The sequence below is a fragment of the Eriocheir sinensis genome, chromosome 16 (genome assembly GCF_024679095.1).
Source record: "Eriocheir sinensis breed Jianghai 21 chromosome 16, ASM2467909v1, whole genome shotgun sequence".
Classification (NCBI taxonomy): Eukaryota; Metazoa; Arthropoda; class Malacostraca; order Decapoda; family Varunidae; genus Eriocheir; species Eriocheir sinensis.
In genome coordinates, this window is record NC_066524.1 from 20,929,766 (window position 1) to 20,946,012 (window position 16,247).

General features: G+C 45.2%; 1 protein-coding gene and 1 long non-coding RNA gene across 3 annotated transcripts in view; both read left to right on the forward strand.

The window, feature by feature from the left end:
• Positions 1 to 3,058: 3,058 nt before the first annotated feature.
• On the forward strand, positions 3,059 to 7,149 carry LOC126999545 (uncharacterized). The gene is made up of 3 exons (XR_007753420.1): positions 3,059 to 3,380; positions 6,401 to 6,479; positions 6,690 to 7,149. It is a non-coding gene; the product is annotated as an uncharacterized LOC126999545 (long non-coding RNA).
• A 7,165-nt stretch (positions 7,150 to 14,314) lies between these two features.
• LOC126999546 (cadherin-8-like) overlaps positions 14,315 to 16,247 on the forward strand; it is a 109,181-nt gene continuing 107,248 nt past the window's right edge. For both annotated transcript variants that reach the window (XM_050862277.1, XM_050862278.1), the window contains exon 1: positions 14,315 to 14,568. The gene's annotated coding sequence lies outside the window, so the exon portion shown is untranslated. The remainder of the gene's footprint in view (positions 14,569 to 16,247) is intronic.

Below are 16,247 nucleotides of genomic sequence, written 5' to 3' on the forward strand. Positions count from 1 at the left end.
TGTGCTGTCCCACACACCCAGGAGCTGCCGTGACGGAGGCCTGACTCGTGGGGCACCGCCTGTGTCTTGTCCCACACACCCAGGAGCTGCCGTGACGGAGGCCTGACTCGTGGGGCACCGCCTGTGTCTTGTCCCACACACCCAGGAGCGGAGGCCTGACATATTGGGCGCCCGCGCTAATAACGACCAAGACTGGAGACCAAGATGCCGGGCCAGGAGTGGTCGACATCACGAAGAGTCACACAAAGATAGGTCAATTTGGGTCAAGAAATGCTGTATAAAGGACATAAGGAGTGTCACTTTAATAGCGGCGATGATATTGTGCTTGGCTCAGTGTGTTAGTGAGGATAGGCTATCACTGGTTAGCTGGTGTTGGTAGAGCGGGCACCACCACAGCGTAATATATAGAGTTATTTATATTACAGCAACACTTACAAATCAACTCATCCCTTTCCCTTCAAGCAATAGGCCTAACACCTTTAAATGATTGAATGTTTCCTTGAAATCTCTGCGTGTAACGAAACTCACGAGGAATTCATCCAAACAAGGAAAGGTTTGCCGGCGCCGGGGATCGAACCCGCGACCAGTGTAACGGGAGAGCCACCCCTTTACCAGTTGGTCAGAGGTACCCCCCCCCCCCCCCCTTGGCTAAGTGAGTTATGGAAGGCAAGTCGGCATTACATCCTTCCTTCTTTTTTCATTTCCTTTTTTTCTTTTTGACCCATTTTCTCTGATTCTTCGTTTTTCTTCAGTTTTCTCTCTCAACCATTCTCTCTCCTCCTCCTCCTCCTCTCTGTCTATCTTCATCCTTTCCTTCCTTTTAATAAGTCTTAAGTTATCTTTTGCTTGACATTCTTTCTGGTGGTCAAATCTTGCATCTCGTTTTCCTTTTGTCCATTCTCTCTCCTCCTCCTCCTCCTCCTCCTCTCTGTCTTTCTTCATCCCTTCCTTCCTTTTAATAAGTCCAAGTTATCTTTTGCTTAATTAACGTTTATAATTCTTTCTGGTGGTCAAATCTTGCTTCTCATTTTCCTATCGTCCATTCTCTCTCCTCCTCCTCCTGCTCATAATCCAGTTCCTTCTATTCTCCTTTCTCCTTTATTTCTTTTTCACTTTTCCTCCTTCTCTTTTCCATTCCCCTTCCCCGACTTTCCTCCATTCTTTCCTCCTCTATTCTTCCTTAATCTCCTCTTCCTCCAATTCTTTCTATATCCGTTTCTCCTTTTTCTCCTTTCACTCCTCCTCCTCTCTGTCTGTCTTCATCCCTTCCTTCCTTTTAATAAGTCCAAGTTATCTTTTGCGTGACGTTCTTTCTACTGGTCAAATCTTACATCTCATTTCCTTTCGTTCATTCTCTCTCCTCCTCCTCCTCCTCCTCCTCTGTGTCTATCTTCATTCCTTCCTTCCTTTTAATAAGTCCAAGTTATCTTTTGCGTGACGTTCTTTCTACTGGTCAAATCTTACATCTCATTTCCTTTCGTTCATTCTCTCTCATCCTCCTCCTCCTCCTCCTCCTCTGTCTATCTTCATTCCTTCCTTCCTTTTAATTAATGTCTAAGTTACCTTTTGCTTGAGGTTCTTTCTAGTGTGTTTGTGGTGCCCGGCTCTGCTCACCAGTTTGTTTTGTCACTGTATAATTGTCAGTCCTAGTTTGTTTTGTCACTGTATAATTGTCAGTCCTAGTTTGTTTTGTCACTGTATAATTGTCAGTCCTAGTTTGTTTTGTCACTGTATAATTGTCAGTCCTAGTTTGTTTTGTCACTGTATAATTGTCAGTCCTAGTTTTTGTCACTGTAATTGTCAGTCCTAGTTTGTTTTGTATAATTGTCAGTCCTAGTTTGTTTTGTCACTGTATAATTGTCAGTCCTAGTTTGTTTTGTCACTGTATAATTGTCAGTCCTAGTTTGTTTTGTCACTGTATAATTGTCAGTCCTAGTTTTTGTCACTGTACTGTATAATCGTCCGTCCCAGCCAGGCGCCTCTTCCATGTAAAGATATCGGCAGCTTCAAGCCTTGCCAATATCTCAATCCGTACGTGAATGTAAATTAACCGAAATCCTCGTTACTAAGCCCTGCATGGTGCTCTCTCACATAATGCTCCTTTAAATTTTCAGTCTCACTCAACTTCCGGGGTTAGTAATATATTTTGCCATGAGTTGACTCCCCGTGATGGCCAGTTTCATGCACTATATAAGTAATTTTCCTTTTGCATTGCTATAATTCTGCATCCATGTCTAAGGCCCAGTTTCACAGTTCCTCATAATGGGTTAGTAAACTCCGAAACCAATACCAGAGCCTTCGAAATTTCCTTGTACAGTGTATGGAGTTTATATTCAAGTTCACAAATTTGACGAGACTATACAGGAAAGGTCTTGTGTGTTTATGATATGAAGGAAAGGGAGGAGAAGGGAGATGAGATTGAGAGACGAGTGAGCCGAGATCCTCTTTATATTCAAGTTCACAAATTTGACGAGACTATACAGGAAAGGTCTTGTGTGTTTATGATATGAAGGAAAGGGAGGAGAAGGGAGATGAGATTGAGAGACGAGTGAGCAGAGATCCTCTTTATATTCAAGTTCACAAATTTGACGAGACTATACAGGAAAAGCTCTGTGTGTATGATATGAAGGAAAGGGAAGAGAAGGGAGATGAGATTGATCCTGTTTATATTCAAGTTCACAAATTTAACGGAGATGAGATTGAGAGACGAGTGAGCCGAGATCCTCTTTATATTCAAGTTCACAAATTTGATGAGACTATACAGGAAAAGCTCTGTGTTTATGATATGAAGGAAAGGGAAGAGAAGGGAGATGAGATTGAGAGATGAGATCCTGTTTATATTCAAGTTCACAAATTTGATGAGACTATACAGGAAAAGCTCTTTGTATTTAGTGTGTCATCGAAGACCGCGCCATTTTGAACTATACAGGAAAAGCTCTGTGTTTATGATATGAAGGAAAGGGAAGCGAAGGGAGATGAGATTGAGAGATGAGATCCTGTTTATATTAAAGTTCACAAATTTGACTAAACTATTCAGGAAAAGCTCTCTGTTTTGCAGGATGCCGCGGACGGACCGTGCGGAGGACTCTGGCGACGACACCGACGGTTTGGTTAAGTGGGTTCTCTTGTGTGTGCGTCTGTGTGTGAATGGCAGGCCTGCCGTATGATTGTGTGTGTGTGCGCGGGGCGGTATGCCTCGCGCTATGATTTCGTTAGGATGTATTTTTGTGTGTGTGAACTTTTTGCACGTAATTTTTTTATTAATCCATAGCTAGCGTTGTGTGTGTTGCTGTGTTCCGGGAGATGGACGCCGGGGGACATGGGCAGGGGGTGGCGCATGTGCCCACCTCCGTCCGTGACCTCTTCAGCTGGGGAGACCGGTAAGCATTTTGATATTGTTGTGTGGGTAATGGATATTGTTTTTTACAGCAAAAGAAAACGCTCTAGGTCATCAAAAACATAGGTGTCAAAAAAGCCTGTTAACCCCTTCCCGGTGGCAGGGCAGACGTATGCACACTTGTCCCTCAAATAGTACGGTTTCCAGTAGTTCAGGTTTGGTTTTATGTGGATTTTCTAAGGTGATTTTTTTAGGATTTTTAAATTTCCCGACGAGCAGGAAATTTAAAAATCCTGAAAGATCTTCTGTGACAATCCGTATAAAACTGAAACCATACTATTGGAAACCGTACTATTGGAAACCGTACTATTGGAAACCGTACTATTGGAAACCGTACTATTGGAAACTGTACTATTTGAGAGACGACTGTAGTACCCCCCAAAAAATAGGTTTTAAAAAAGCCTGTTAAACCCTTCCTGGCGGCAGGGCAGATTATGTTCTACCCCCCCCCAAAAAATAGGTTTTTTGGCGAGCCCTTTTTAGGGTCCACAGTACCACAGCCATGACTCGTGAAAGCCCAGAAAAGGGTCTGCCAATGTTCTCTGGTTAATCGCTGCTCCTTCAGAAACAAAAGTTACGAGCGGCTGAAAGAGAGGTCAGTTTCGGGAGGAGAAGTGTCTCGATACGTCATTCCTTGTGAGAGAATTAAAGTCAAAGACAGGAGGTGATATAGACACAGGAAGGCTGCTCCAGAGTTTACCAGTGTAAGGGATGAAAGACTGAAGATGCTGGTTAACTCTTGCATAATGGGTTTGGACAGTATAGGGATGAAAGAATGAAGATGCTGGTTAATTCTTGCATAATGGGTTTGGACAGCACAGGGATGAAAGAATGAAGATGCTGGTTAACTCTTGCATAATGGGTTTGGACAGTATAGGGATGAAAGAATGAAGATGCTGGTTAACTCTTGCATAATGGGTTTGGACAGCACAGGGATGAAAGAATGAAGATGCTGGTTAACTCTTGCAGAAGGGGTTTGGACAGTATAGGGATGAAAGAATGAAGATGCTGGTTAAGTCTTGCATAATGGGTTTGGACAGTTTAGGGATGAAAGAATGAAGATGCTGGTTAACTCTTGCAGAAGGGGTTTGGACAGTATAGGGTATATGTAAGAGTAGTATTTGTATATGTGAAAAATTATTTAAATGAGTATATAATGTTGGGAATTGCAAAAATGAATATATGCTTAATAGGGGAGATCGGTGATGACGACCATTTTTAGTTTAAGAAAAATTCAATTATGTACGTGAGAGACAGAGATGGAATTTATACTTTCTTAAACATACTTAAAACTACCTTTTCTCTCTAATTTCTATCTTTCCCGTACTTAATTAAATTTTGGCATTACAATTTTGTTGATCTTAACCCGGTGGTGGTGGTAGCAGCGGGGGTCATGTTTCTTAATGGTCCCTCCAAGCGAGAAAAATGAGAAAAAATCATCCCTCGCACAAACCAGTTCATAATATATATCAAAGCATTTGTGATCAGTTTATATATCACCTGTTTTTTAGAGTTTAAATCATGGCACAAATTTGTCCCGTCGCTGCTACACGGTAAAGCCACAAATTTGTCCCGTCGCTGCTACACGGTAAAGCCACAAATTATAGCCGGGAGCATTCTGGACCATCTAGAAAAGCATAATTTAATTCATGATTCACAGCATGGGTTCACAAATGGTAGGGCTTGCCTCCCTAACCCGTTGCCCTTCTACACTAAAGTAATCGAAGCGGTTGACCGAGATGAAAACTTTGACATATTGTATCTAGATTTCAGTAAAGCGTTCGACAAAGCTCCCCATCACCGGCTATTACTTAAATTACAGGCTCACGGCGTAGCTGGTAAAGTTTTGAACTGGATCAGGGCGTGGCTTAGTGGTAGGAAGCAGAGAGTGCAAATCAATGGTAAAAAATCTGACTGGGGCAGTGTTACGAGTGGAGTCCCTCAGGGGTCGGTGCTGGGTCCTCTGCTTTTTATTATTTACATCAATGACTTGGACACAGGAATTAGTAGTGATGTGATGTGAGTGATGAGCTTGACAGACTATATGATTAGGCGGGGAAGTGGCAGATGGAATTCAATGTCGGGAAGTGTAGCATTCTGAGTGTAGGCAGGAACAACCCCTCATACAATTACTCCTTAAATGGCACTCCTCTAAGCAGGTCTGGGCGTGAGAGAGACTTAGGAGTCCTAGTGAGCGCTGACCTCCGTCCTAGGGCTCAATGTATTCAGGCCAAAAATCGGGCCAATAGAGTACTTGGTTTCATCTCAAGGAGCGTCAGCAATAGGAGCGCTGAAGTCATCCTCAAACTTTACTTAGCACTAGTTAGACCTCATCTCGATTATGCAGTTCAGTTCTGGTCCCCCTACTATAGAATGGATATCAAGGTGTTAGAATCTGTACAGAGGAGGATGACAAAGATGATTCAGGGGTGAGAAACTTGCCTTATGAAGACTGGCTGAAACAATTAAATCTACACTCGCTAGAAAGGCGAAGGTTGCGAGGAGACTTGATCGAAGTTTATAAATGGATGAAGGACTTTAATAAAGGGGATGTCAATAAGATTTTGATAGTAAAAGAGCAAGGTAGGATGCGTAGCAATGGTTTTACGTTGGACAAATTCAGATTTAACAAAGACATAGGCAAGAATTGGTTTATTAACAGAGTGGTGGATGAGTGGAACAGGCTTGGGGGCCATGTTGTGGGTGCCAATACCATAGATACATTCAAGAAGAGGTTAGATAAAGCCATGGCCTTGTATAGCCTAACCTCACACAAACCATTTCATAATATATATCAAAGCATTTGTGATCAGATTATGCATCTATTTTTGGGGGTATAAATATCATGGCACAAACTTGGCCCGTCGCTGCTACACGGTGAAGCCACAAACTTGGCCCGTCGCTGCTGCCGGGTTAATGGAGCAGCCACCTGTGTCTGAGCCAAGGTGTCTGGATGTCTCCGCCGCTGCCTCTCCGCATGTCTGAGTCTCCCTGTACTTCCAGCGTGTTGCCCCGGCTGGAGAGACACGTTGATGGAGACGGTCGCGTGTGTCATCCCTTGCCTGTATCCTCTGGCGTCCAGGTAAACAATGATAATGATAACACCAATAATTGTAATGAATATAATAATACCAATAATAGTAATGAATATGATAATACCAATAACAGTAATGAAATGATACTCAGTCTAACGAGATCATTAAATACTGTTGCTCCTGTATAATTTTCATCTTGTGTCTAATTCTCCGTCACTGTCTCCTGGGTTGTGTCTAAGTCGGTCTTGTTCTTTCAGAGGCGCGTAAGTGGAGAGCATCGGCGCAGCGCGGGAGCAGCACGTCAGGGTGTAGGGTGTTTGTTTAGCTGGTGTAGGGTGTTAGGGTGTTAGGTGTTAGGTGTAACAACGGTTGGCTCTTTCACAGAACGGGTGTGATTCCGTTCTGCGTTTGAGTCTTCCACCTTCAGACGGTCTCCCTCCGAGATGTCTGAAGTTTTTTTTGTCGGTTTTCTCCGTAGGAGGAAGCCGGCTCTAGCTACTCTGGCCTCTCTTCCGGGGGTCAGAGCGGTCGGGCTCTGCTTGGCCAGGCGTTGCCTTTCGCGTTGTCTCCGCCGAAGTTTTGCCAGACTCTTCCGTAAGGTTGAGCCTGGCTTTTTTATTAGGTGGATCAGGCTGCCTTCTTCCAAGGAGTCTGATGGGAGTGGAGTCTTTTTTTTGGTGTATGTCTGTGGGTGCTTAGTGGGTAAGGGCGGGTGGGGTAGAATGGTTGGTGGGCTGGAAGTGGGTTGGGGGATGAGCCTCCTGGGATTTGGGTTGCGTCGAGCCTTACCGCCTGGTGTGTTGGGTCCACCTTCACGCCAGGGGGGGGGTGCCAAGACCATATCCATCTCCTGGTGCAGGGCGATTCCCCTTTCCCATGCTAACTGGCCCTCCTCCGTCTGCCTCCCCAAACCCCCGCTGAGTGCTTGTGTGTGTTATTTTATTTAGGATGTCTTTTTTTTCTATGCCTTTTTCCCGTGTGTTTATACCCAATAGCTAGCGTGTGTGTGTGTGGCAGTCCGGAGGCGCGTGCAGCGAGGATGTCTCTTCACATCGGTATGTCTACGGTATATCTACGGTATTTGGTTTAGTGTGTGCTGTGTGTGTTTGTGTGTGTGATGGCAGGCCTGCCGTGTGTTTGACCTTTTGCTGTGTGTTGCTGTGTGACTGCTAGGATTTCATTTCTATGTATGTTTTTTTCCCCATAACCCCCTTCCTCCCTAGCTCTTTAGCTGTTGTCCCTGGCGAGGCGCTGGGTGGATGCTGCCGGGCGACCAACGGCGGTGGCGGTGTGCAACGCGGGAGCGGCTGAGGTTTGGGTAGCACTACGGTGCGGGTTATGTAGGGTGTGTGAGTTTTTTTTTTGTGTGAGTGTCTTTTTTTTGTGTGGGGTGTTGGCGGGGGACTTAGCTAATCACTGTGTCAGGAAGGCATGGGCGTGACCGTCTGTCCATCAGGCCGTCGGCGGGTGTGCCACCTGGCAGTCAGGCTAGCAGGTGACAGGCAAGCTATCTGGTGGTCAGGCTGTCAGTCGGGCCATCAGATAGGTAGGCAGGCCACCTTGCGGTCAGGTTGTCGGGCGGGCACGCCACCCTCGGTCAGGTAGGCAGGCAGCCGCGTCTACGCTGAACCGTACGGCCACACGTACGAACGCACGGAACCCGTACGCTACGTTCCGCCGCACTGACGCTCGTCGTACCTCTGCTCGCACGCTTGCGGGCGAGTGGGGGGCGGGGGGCGGATGGGCGGACGGGCGGGCGTACGTGGGAACGGGCGGGCGGACGGGTGGTCGGGCGGGTAGGGAGTCGGAGCAACGCTTGAAAGACGCGCAGATAGATGTCAGATTCTCCCGTAGGGAGGTCTGGCAAGGTGATAGTTTAGGCGGCGGGGTTTTACGCGGGCCAGTCTGTGTTAGAGCTTTGCCGCCAAGGTAGCTCCTTCCGAGCTGCCCAAACTGAGGACCAGTTTTCCTCACAGGAGGAGGCTGGTGGGGCCTAGGGTGTTAGGGGTACAACGGTTGGCTCTTTCACAGAACGGGTGTTTTCCGTTCTGCGTTTGAGTCTGCCGCCTTTGGGCGTCTCCCTCTGAGATGTCGGTTAGGATTTCTTTTTTTTATATGTCCATGTGTGTAACTGTTGCCTTTTAGCCTGTTGTGTTCCTGAGCAGCAAGAAGAGGAGGCTGTGGTGACCCGCCCGATGCGGAAGGCTTCTGGGCCCTGTCGGCGGGGGTGCACCTCTCTGGCTGACTGGTTGAGGGAGGGCTTCCCGTCTGGCCGGCTGCAGGTTCGGTCCCTGGATTGAACCCACGGCTTGCCAGATGGAGGGCTGCTCATTTGACCAGGTGGCCAGGGAAGCGCATCCTCGCTGGGCGGGGTCTGGGGGCCCTCCGTCTTGGGGAGGTCGCTGCAGCAGCAGGAGGTAACTATTGCTGGTTTTGTAAGGCAATGTGGTTGAGAGCACCTTGCAGCTGTAACGCGAATTTCGTTCCGTAATAAACAATGTACCGCCATGCTGCCTGTCCTTCTTCCCTCCCAGCACTGTGTACGTCTGTGTGTGTGTTGCTTAATTCTCCCTCACTGCACTGTGCGTACGTCTGTGTGTATGTGTTGCTCTGTCTCTGTCTCTCTCTCTCTCTAGTTAGTAAAGAACAGGCAACGTTTGCCATGGAAGACTCTACAGTATAAGACTCTACAGTATACATAAGAGTCTACAGTGTACATCCCAACCCTCTACGGCCGTTGCTGCTCCACCCGGGCATTACCACATCCACCCGGGTCTACAAGAAACCTCCACGGCCGAGCTTCAACCACAGAACACCTCGTCACCGTTGAGGAGGTTCCACGCCCCGGACCACAGCCATGTTAGCCTCGATAATAGTCCTCGGCGCACTTATTCTGAGACGTCCTCGTGAGTGAGTGCCCTAATTGCCTTCATGGATAATGTCGCAGGTATCCAATGGTTCAGGTGTGACTTCGGATATTTTTGTTATTGTGTCGTAAATATCCAGTTATTATTTCAGAGTCGCTGAATGTTCATCGCACACAGTTTGTCTTTGAGTAAAAACACTGATTAATATCCATGATCGGTTAGATTACGAACTCTCTCGATTTCAGACTGGAGAGCTACACAACACCGGTCATCCGCTGAGTGGTTGAATTCCTGGTCTACCGGCCCCTGGAGGAGTGGTCGATTGCCTGGTCTACCGTGGATACGAGTGGTTGATTCCCTGGTCTACCCCTGGAAGACGCGGCTGTTCCTATGCAGGGGAAGACTCACACAAGCGATAAAGTAAGGTTTTAATAGCTGGGTTTGCAGGAGGTTTTAATAGCTGGGTTTACAAGAGTTTTTAATAGCTGGGTTTACAAGAGGTTTTAATAGCTGGGTTCAAGAGAGGTTTTAATAGCTGCATGGGTTTACAAGAGGTTTTAATAGCTGCATGGGTTTACAAGAGGTTTTAATAGCTGGGTTTACAAGAGGTTTTAATAGCTGGGTTTACAAGAGGTTTTAATAGCTGGGTTTACAAGAGGTTTTAATTGCTGGGTTTACAAGAGGTTTTAATAGCTGGGTTTACAAGAGGTTTTAATTGCTGGGTTTACAAGAGGTTTTAATTGCTGGGTTTACAAGAGGTTTTAATTGCTGGGTTTACAAGAGGTTTTAATTGCTGGGTTTACAAGAGGTTTTAATAGCTGCATGGGTTTACAAGAGGTTTTAATAGCTGGGTTTACAAGAGGTTTTAATAGCTGGGTTTACAAGGTTTTAATGGCACATATCTACTGAATGTTGCTGTGTTACGTATCTTGACATGCTCTCAGGGTAAGGAGTGTTCTGATATGGTGCCTTCCCCCTCCCCCAGCACCTGTCGGACCTGGAGACTCCCCCCTGAGCCTGACGGTGGAGCTGTGGGCCCTGCACCAGACCCCCACATCCCCCCACACCACCCACAGCAGGGGCAGGGCGTTGAGACTCCCCCCCACAGGCTAAGACAGAGAGGGACTTGAAGATCCAGGTTTTTGTCATCTGCACAGGAATTGACACGTGGTATTTGGGAGCAGCGAGTAGCGGGCTTTTTTAATAGTTTCCTTTTTTGTGTGTGCCCTTGAGCTGTCTCCTTTGTTGTAGAAAAAAAATACTTGACAAGGCTTTCATAGGTGTTTGGGGCATTTCCAGGGGTAGTTTAATGACCCTGGTGGTAGTCTGACCCTTCCTCTGCGCATGAACTTGAAAAAAACGCTCATAAAAATGCAGATATTAACCCAGTAGCAGCGAGGATCATGTTTCTTAATGGTCCCTCCAAGCGAGAAAAATGAGAAAAAAATCACCCCTCACACAAACCATTTCATATATATCAAAGCATTTGCGATCAGATTATGTATCATCTATTTTTGGGGTTTATATCATGGCACAAATTTAGCCTGTCGCTGCTACACGGTAAAGCCACAATTTGGCCCGTCGCTGCTACCGGGTTAACCTCATTATCGTGTTAAAATCCCTGTATCTCTGTTATCTTCCTCTCCCTCTATATTATTTGTCAGTCTCTCTCTTTCTCTCTCTCCCACAGATGTCTAAGGTTCCGCCCATGCAGCTGAAGGGTGCCAATGCCTACACATGCGTCGACCACAGGTGTGCGCTGGACATTGCCTACAATTCATGGTGCAAATGGTATGTTGGAGGAATTCTTTGATGTATTTGAGGGACTGGGATGCCTGCTGGATGGTACAGGTAAATTACTTGGCTCACAACCGAGAGAGCCCGGGTTTGATTCCCGGGCAGAGTGGAAAAATTTGAGTGGCTTTTCCGATACCCTACGCCCCTGTCCACCCAGCAGTGAATGGGTACCAGGTATTAATCGGGGGTTGTGTCCCATCTCCTGGGGTCTGTTCCCTTCTCCTATAATTCCTTCCCCTTCTGTCTCTCCGGCATATGACCACAGATGTTGCGCCCACTAAACAAAACTTTCCTTCCTTCCCCTTCTGTCTCTCTCCGGAATATGACCACAGATGTTGCGCCGACTAAACAAAACTCTCCAACTTTCCAACAGTTGAATTAGTTTGGTCCAAGTGTTGTCCCTGTGGCTCACCCTCCTAGAGAAATACCTGTTGCTCTGAGGGATAAACTTAAGGAATTAGACTATATGGAAAGATTAGGTGTCATTGTTGAAGAAAATAAACTCACAGATTTGCTCAATAGTATGGTTATTACATGTGACCTTGTTTTCGTTTTGAGCCTGGCTACTAACATGGCTTCAGTTCTTCGTGAGTGAAGTCATAACTCGCTATCCGCCATCCATTTGTTACAGGAGTCCAGTTCTTTTCCCTGCTTGCCTGAAACTTCCTTGGCATCCTTATGTGTTACAGCATATATACTGTGTCATCTGCATATAAAAGTAGTGGATAGGAAACACTAATTGACATACCATTTACATAACATGAGAATAAAAGAGGTCCCTGGATTTATATATATTTATTTATTTTCTTTTAGTCAAGGTTTTAGTAAGAGGAACCCTGTACCCTGCCTTCCAACACACACACACACACACACACACACACACACACACACACACACACACACACACAAACAAAAAAAAAAACTAAAAAAAATGGCCCAGTGATTTTTCCATTTCTATACTTACCTCCTAAAACATACCCCACCCTCGTTTGATCCCACCCTGACCTCCCGCAACCTAACCTAACCTGACTTGACCTTTCCCAGGGAGCGTCGGCGGAGATAGAGCTGGCTGAAGGTTGGCGGCCGGGTCAAGCTCGCAACGGACAAGGAGTTCTGTGAGATGTGCTCGGCCGATGTTGTTGACCTCGGCCACATCAATGTTACTAAGGTGGTGAAGGTGTGAAACAGCATCTACATTGACGACAGACTCAAGGAGATCGCTGAGACGACTACTACTATTATTACTATCCTCTATACTGCTATGTGTACTATTAAATCCTCTATACTGCTGCTATGTGTACTATTAAATCCTCTATACTGCTGCTTGTGTACTATTAAATCCTCTATATTGCTGCCTTGTGTACTATTAAATCCTCAATACTGCTGCTATGTGTACTATTCAATCCCTTACAGTACTTCCATGACAGCTGATCGGTACTACTACTACTACTACTATTACCACTCAATCCCTGGTACGTACAATGTCATCATATCATTTGGTTTAAGGTCCCGTGTTGAGTCTCTCTGAGCGGCTGGACGCCTTATCGTTCTCCTCCATTCTACTCTGTCTTCTGCCCGATGCTCATCCAATCCCATCACTGCCAAGTCTTCCTGTATACACCTTCTCCATGTTTTCCTAGGTCTACCAACTGGTCTCCTTCCTTCTACCTCCATTCTACTCTGTCTTCCACCCGATGCTCATCCAATCCCATCACTGCCAAGTCTTCCTGTATACACCTTCTCCATGTTTTCCTAGGTCTGCCAACTGGTCTAATTACTTCTACCTCCAATCTCTCCAAAACTCCCAGCACTGTGTCCTCCCCTGCTCTCTTCACATGTCAAAACCATTGGAGTCTTTCCCTTCTGAGCACCGTTTCCAGGTCCTCTACTAAAACTCCCAGCACTGTGTCCTCCCCTGCTCTCTTTACATGTCAAAACCATTGGAGTCTTTCCCTTCTGAGCACTGTTTCCTACCTCCAATCTCTCCAACACTCCCAGCACTGTGTCCTCCCCTGCCTCTGTCCCTGCCAAATATTTCCGTCTCCCTGCCTCTGTCCCTGCCAAATAACACACTCCCTGCCTCTGTCCCTGTCAAATCTCTCTCTCCCTGCCTCTGTCCCTGCCAAATAACACACTCCCTGCCTCTGTCCCTGTCAAATCTCTCCCTCCCTGCCTCTGTCCCTGCCAAATATTTCCCTCTCCCTGCCTCTGTCCCTGTCAAATAACTCTCCCTGCATCTGTCCCTGTCAAATCTAGCCTCTCCTCCTTACCTAACCAACCATACCCTACCCTAAGCTACCCTAACCTCCCTCTCCCTCTCTCTCTCCAGGTTGACAAGCTTGTCCATGGTGAAGAAGCCTTGTTCTACCTGCGCTCAGGTGACCCATGTGGACACTGCTACCATGGGCGGAGAGACTGCCAAGGGAGACTGCCAACGGAGACTACCCAGGGAGACTGCCAACGGAGACTGCCTAGGGAGACTGCCGAGGGAGACTGCTGAGGGAGACTGCCTAGGGAGACTGCCGAGGGAGACTGCCGAGGGAGACTGCTGAGGGAGACTGCCTAGGGAGACTGCCCAGGGAGACTGCCAAGGAAGACTGCCGAGGGAGACTGCCAAGGGAGACTGCCCAGGGAGACTGCCGAGGGAGACTGCTGAGGGAGACTGCCTAGGGAGACTGCCCAGGGAGACTGCCGAGGGAGACTGCCAAGGGAGACTGCCCGCTGGTATGTTTGCGAGGGCCATGGACAGTTTTGCAAGGGAGGTCGCATCTGGTCTCTGGTCTCTCCACGGAACTCTCCCAGCAGGTGAATAGACAGTACTAATAGATAATAATATAATAATGATAATAGATAATAATAATAATAATAATAATAATAGATAATAATAATAGATGGAAATAGAGAGATGCAGAGAGATACAGAGAGAGAGAGATACAGAGAGAGATACAGAGAGAGATACAGAGAGAGATGCAGAGAGATACAGAGAGAGAGAGATACAGAGAGAGAGAGATACAGAGAGAGAAAGAGTATATCCGTATCACCGAGATATCCACTCAGGCACTCAGTCTCAGCCTCACGCGTGTGAAGAAGAAAGGAGCGACTTGCTAGTATTGGTACCGGTACTGAGCAGTCTGGTACCGTACCGTATAGCTGGTACCGTTAGTACCTGTATTGGTACCGGTACCTGCCCACCCCGGCAGCAGTCAGTGTACCTCAAGCAGTGGCCAAGGGAGGTTGTACGCGCGCCGCTCCTCGGTGTCAGATCAGTTAACATTTTCATTCCAACTTGATTTTCTTGATAAACTTAATCATCTTGAGCCTCCAAACCTCTTCGGGACCTCCAGCGGATTACCTAAGCGAGTTCTGTAAGATTCGTGGTTTATTTGCATTTTATATAGACCGTATATATACATTTTTATTTTTTTTGTTTGTTACGTCTTCGTCACCTCAATCGTCTTCGCTAATTAGAAAGGTATGTTGTTGTTGTTGTTTATTTGTTATTGTAAGTCTTCCTATTCTCTATCATCTTCTAATCTCTTCTTTTCTTTTCTTTATCTTTCTTCCCATAGTCTTCTTTCTTGGTCTTCATTTCTCTATCATCTTTATTTTCTTCTTTTCTTCTTCTTAAACCTTCTTCTATTGCCCTTTTTCCTCCTATTACGTTCTTCCTTCCTTCCTTTTTTTCTTCCTTTTTTCTTCCTTCCCATTTTTTCTTCCTCCTCCCCTGTCTTTTTTTCTCTCTTTCCCTTTCTTCTTTCTCTCATTCCTTCCTTGTTTCTTTCTTTTCCTCTTTCTTTCCTTCCTTCTCTCATTCCTTCCTTGTTTCATTCTTTTTCTCTTTCCTTCCTTCCTTCTTTCATTCCTTCCTTCCTTCTCTCATTCCTTCCTTGTTTCTTTCTTTTCCTCTTTCCTTCCTTCCTTCTCATTCCTTCCTTCCTTCTCTCATTCCTTCCTTGTTTCTTTCTTTTCCTCTTTCCTTCCTTCCTTCTTTCATTCCTTCCTTCCTTCTCTCATTCCTTCCTTGTTTCTTTCTTTTCCTCTTTCCTTCCTTCCTTCTCATTCCTTCCTTCTCTCATTCCTTCCTTGTTTCTTTCTTTTCTTCTTTCCTTCCTTCCTTCTTTCATTCCTTCCTTCCTTCTTTCATTCCTTCCTTCTCATTCCTTCCTTCCTTCTTTCATTCCTTCCTTCCTTCTTTCATTCCTTTCCGTCCTTCCTTTCGTATATGGATGCTGGACATGGCCTAATATTTTTCTTTTTCTTTTCTTTCTTCTAATTCAATGTATAATTCGTTTTGGCTTAACTTTTATTATTTTTCTTCATTTCTCTCTCTTTATCTATCTATCTATCTATCTATCACTTTTCATCATTCATATTTCTCCTTTTTCTTTTCTTTTCTTCTAATTCAATATATAACTCGTTTTGGCTCCACTTTTATCTTTTTTTTATATTTCTCTATCTATCTATCTTTCTATCTATCATTACTCATTATTCATATTTCTCCTTTTCTTTCGGCTAATTCATTAACTAACTCCTTTTTTGACCTCACTTTCAGCCTTTCATTAAACTCGTAAGATAACTCTTTATTACTTTCCATTTTTAGCCTATTAATTTTCCCAATTTCCCTCTCTATCTATCTATCTATATCACTTTCCACCATTTCCCATTTATCAGTTTTCATCACTATGGGGTTAAATTAGACCAGTTTTAGGCCTATTTAAGGAATATTTGGATCGAGTATTATAATATTTAACGTGTATTTAAAAGGTCACACACACGCACACACACTTTCGGACCTTATATATAAAGTTCAGGAACGGCTTGACCTTAATTAGATAACCGAGGGAATTTATGGACATTTTAACATTTATTCAGCGCTTTCGTAAGGATACATAGTAAGAGATACATAAGATACATAAGGATACATATATTAGGATACATAAGGATGAAGATACATAAGAATAGACACCATACATAGAAATACATAAAATACATACAGGTTTGATACATAAGGACAGATAAGAATGAGGATACATAAGGATAGATACATAGAAACAAAATACATAAGGATACATACATTAGGATAGAAAAAGATAAGGATACATATAATATACATAGATATACATAGGGTTTGATACATAAGGATAAGGATAC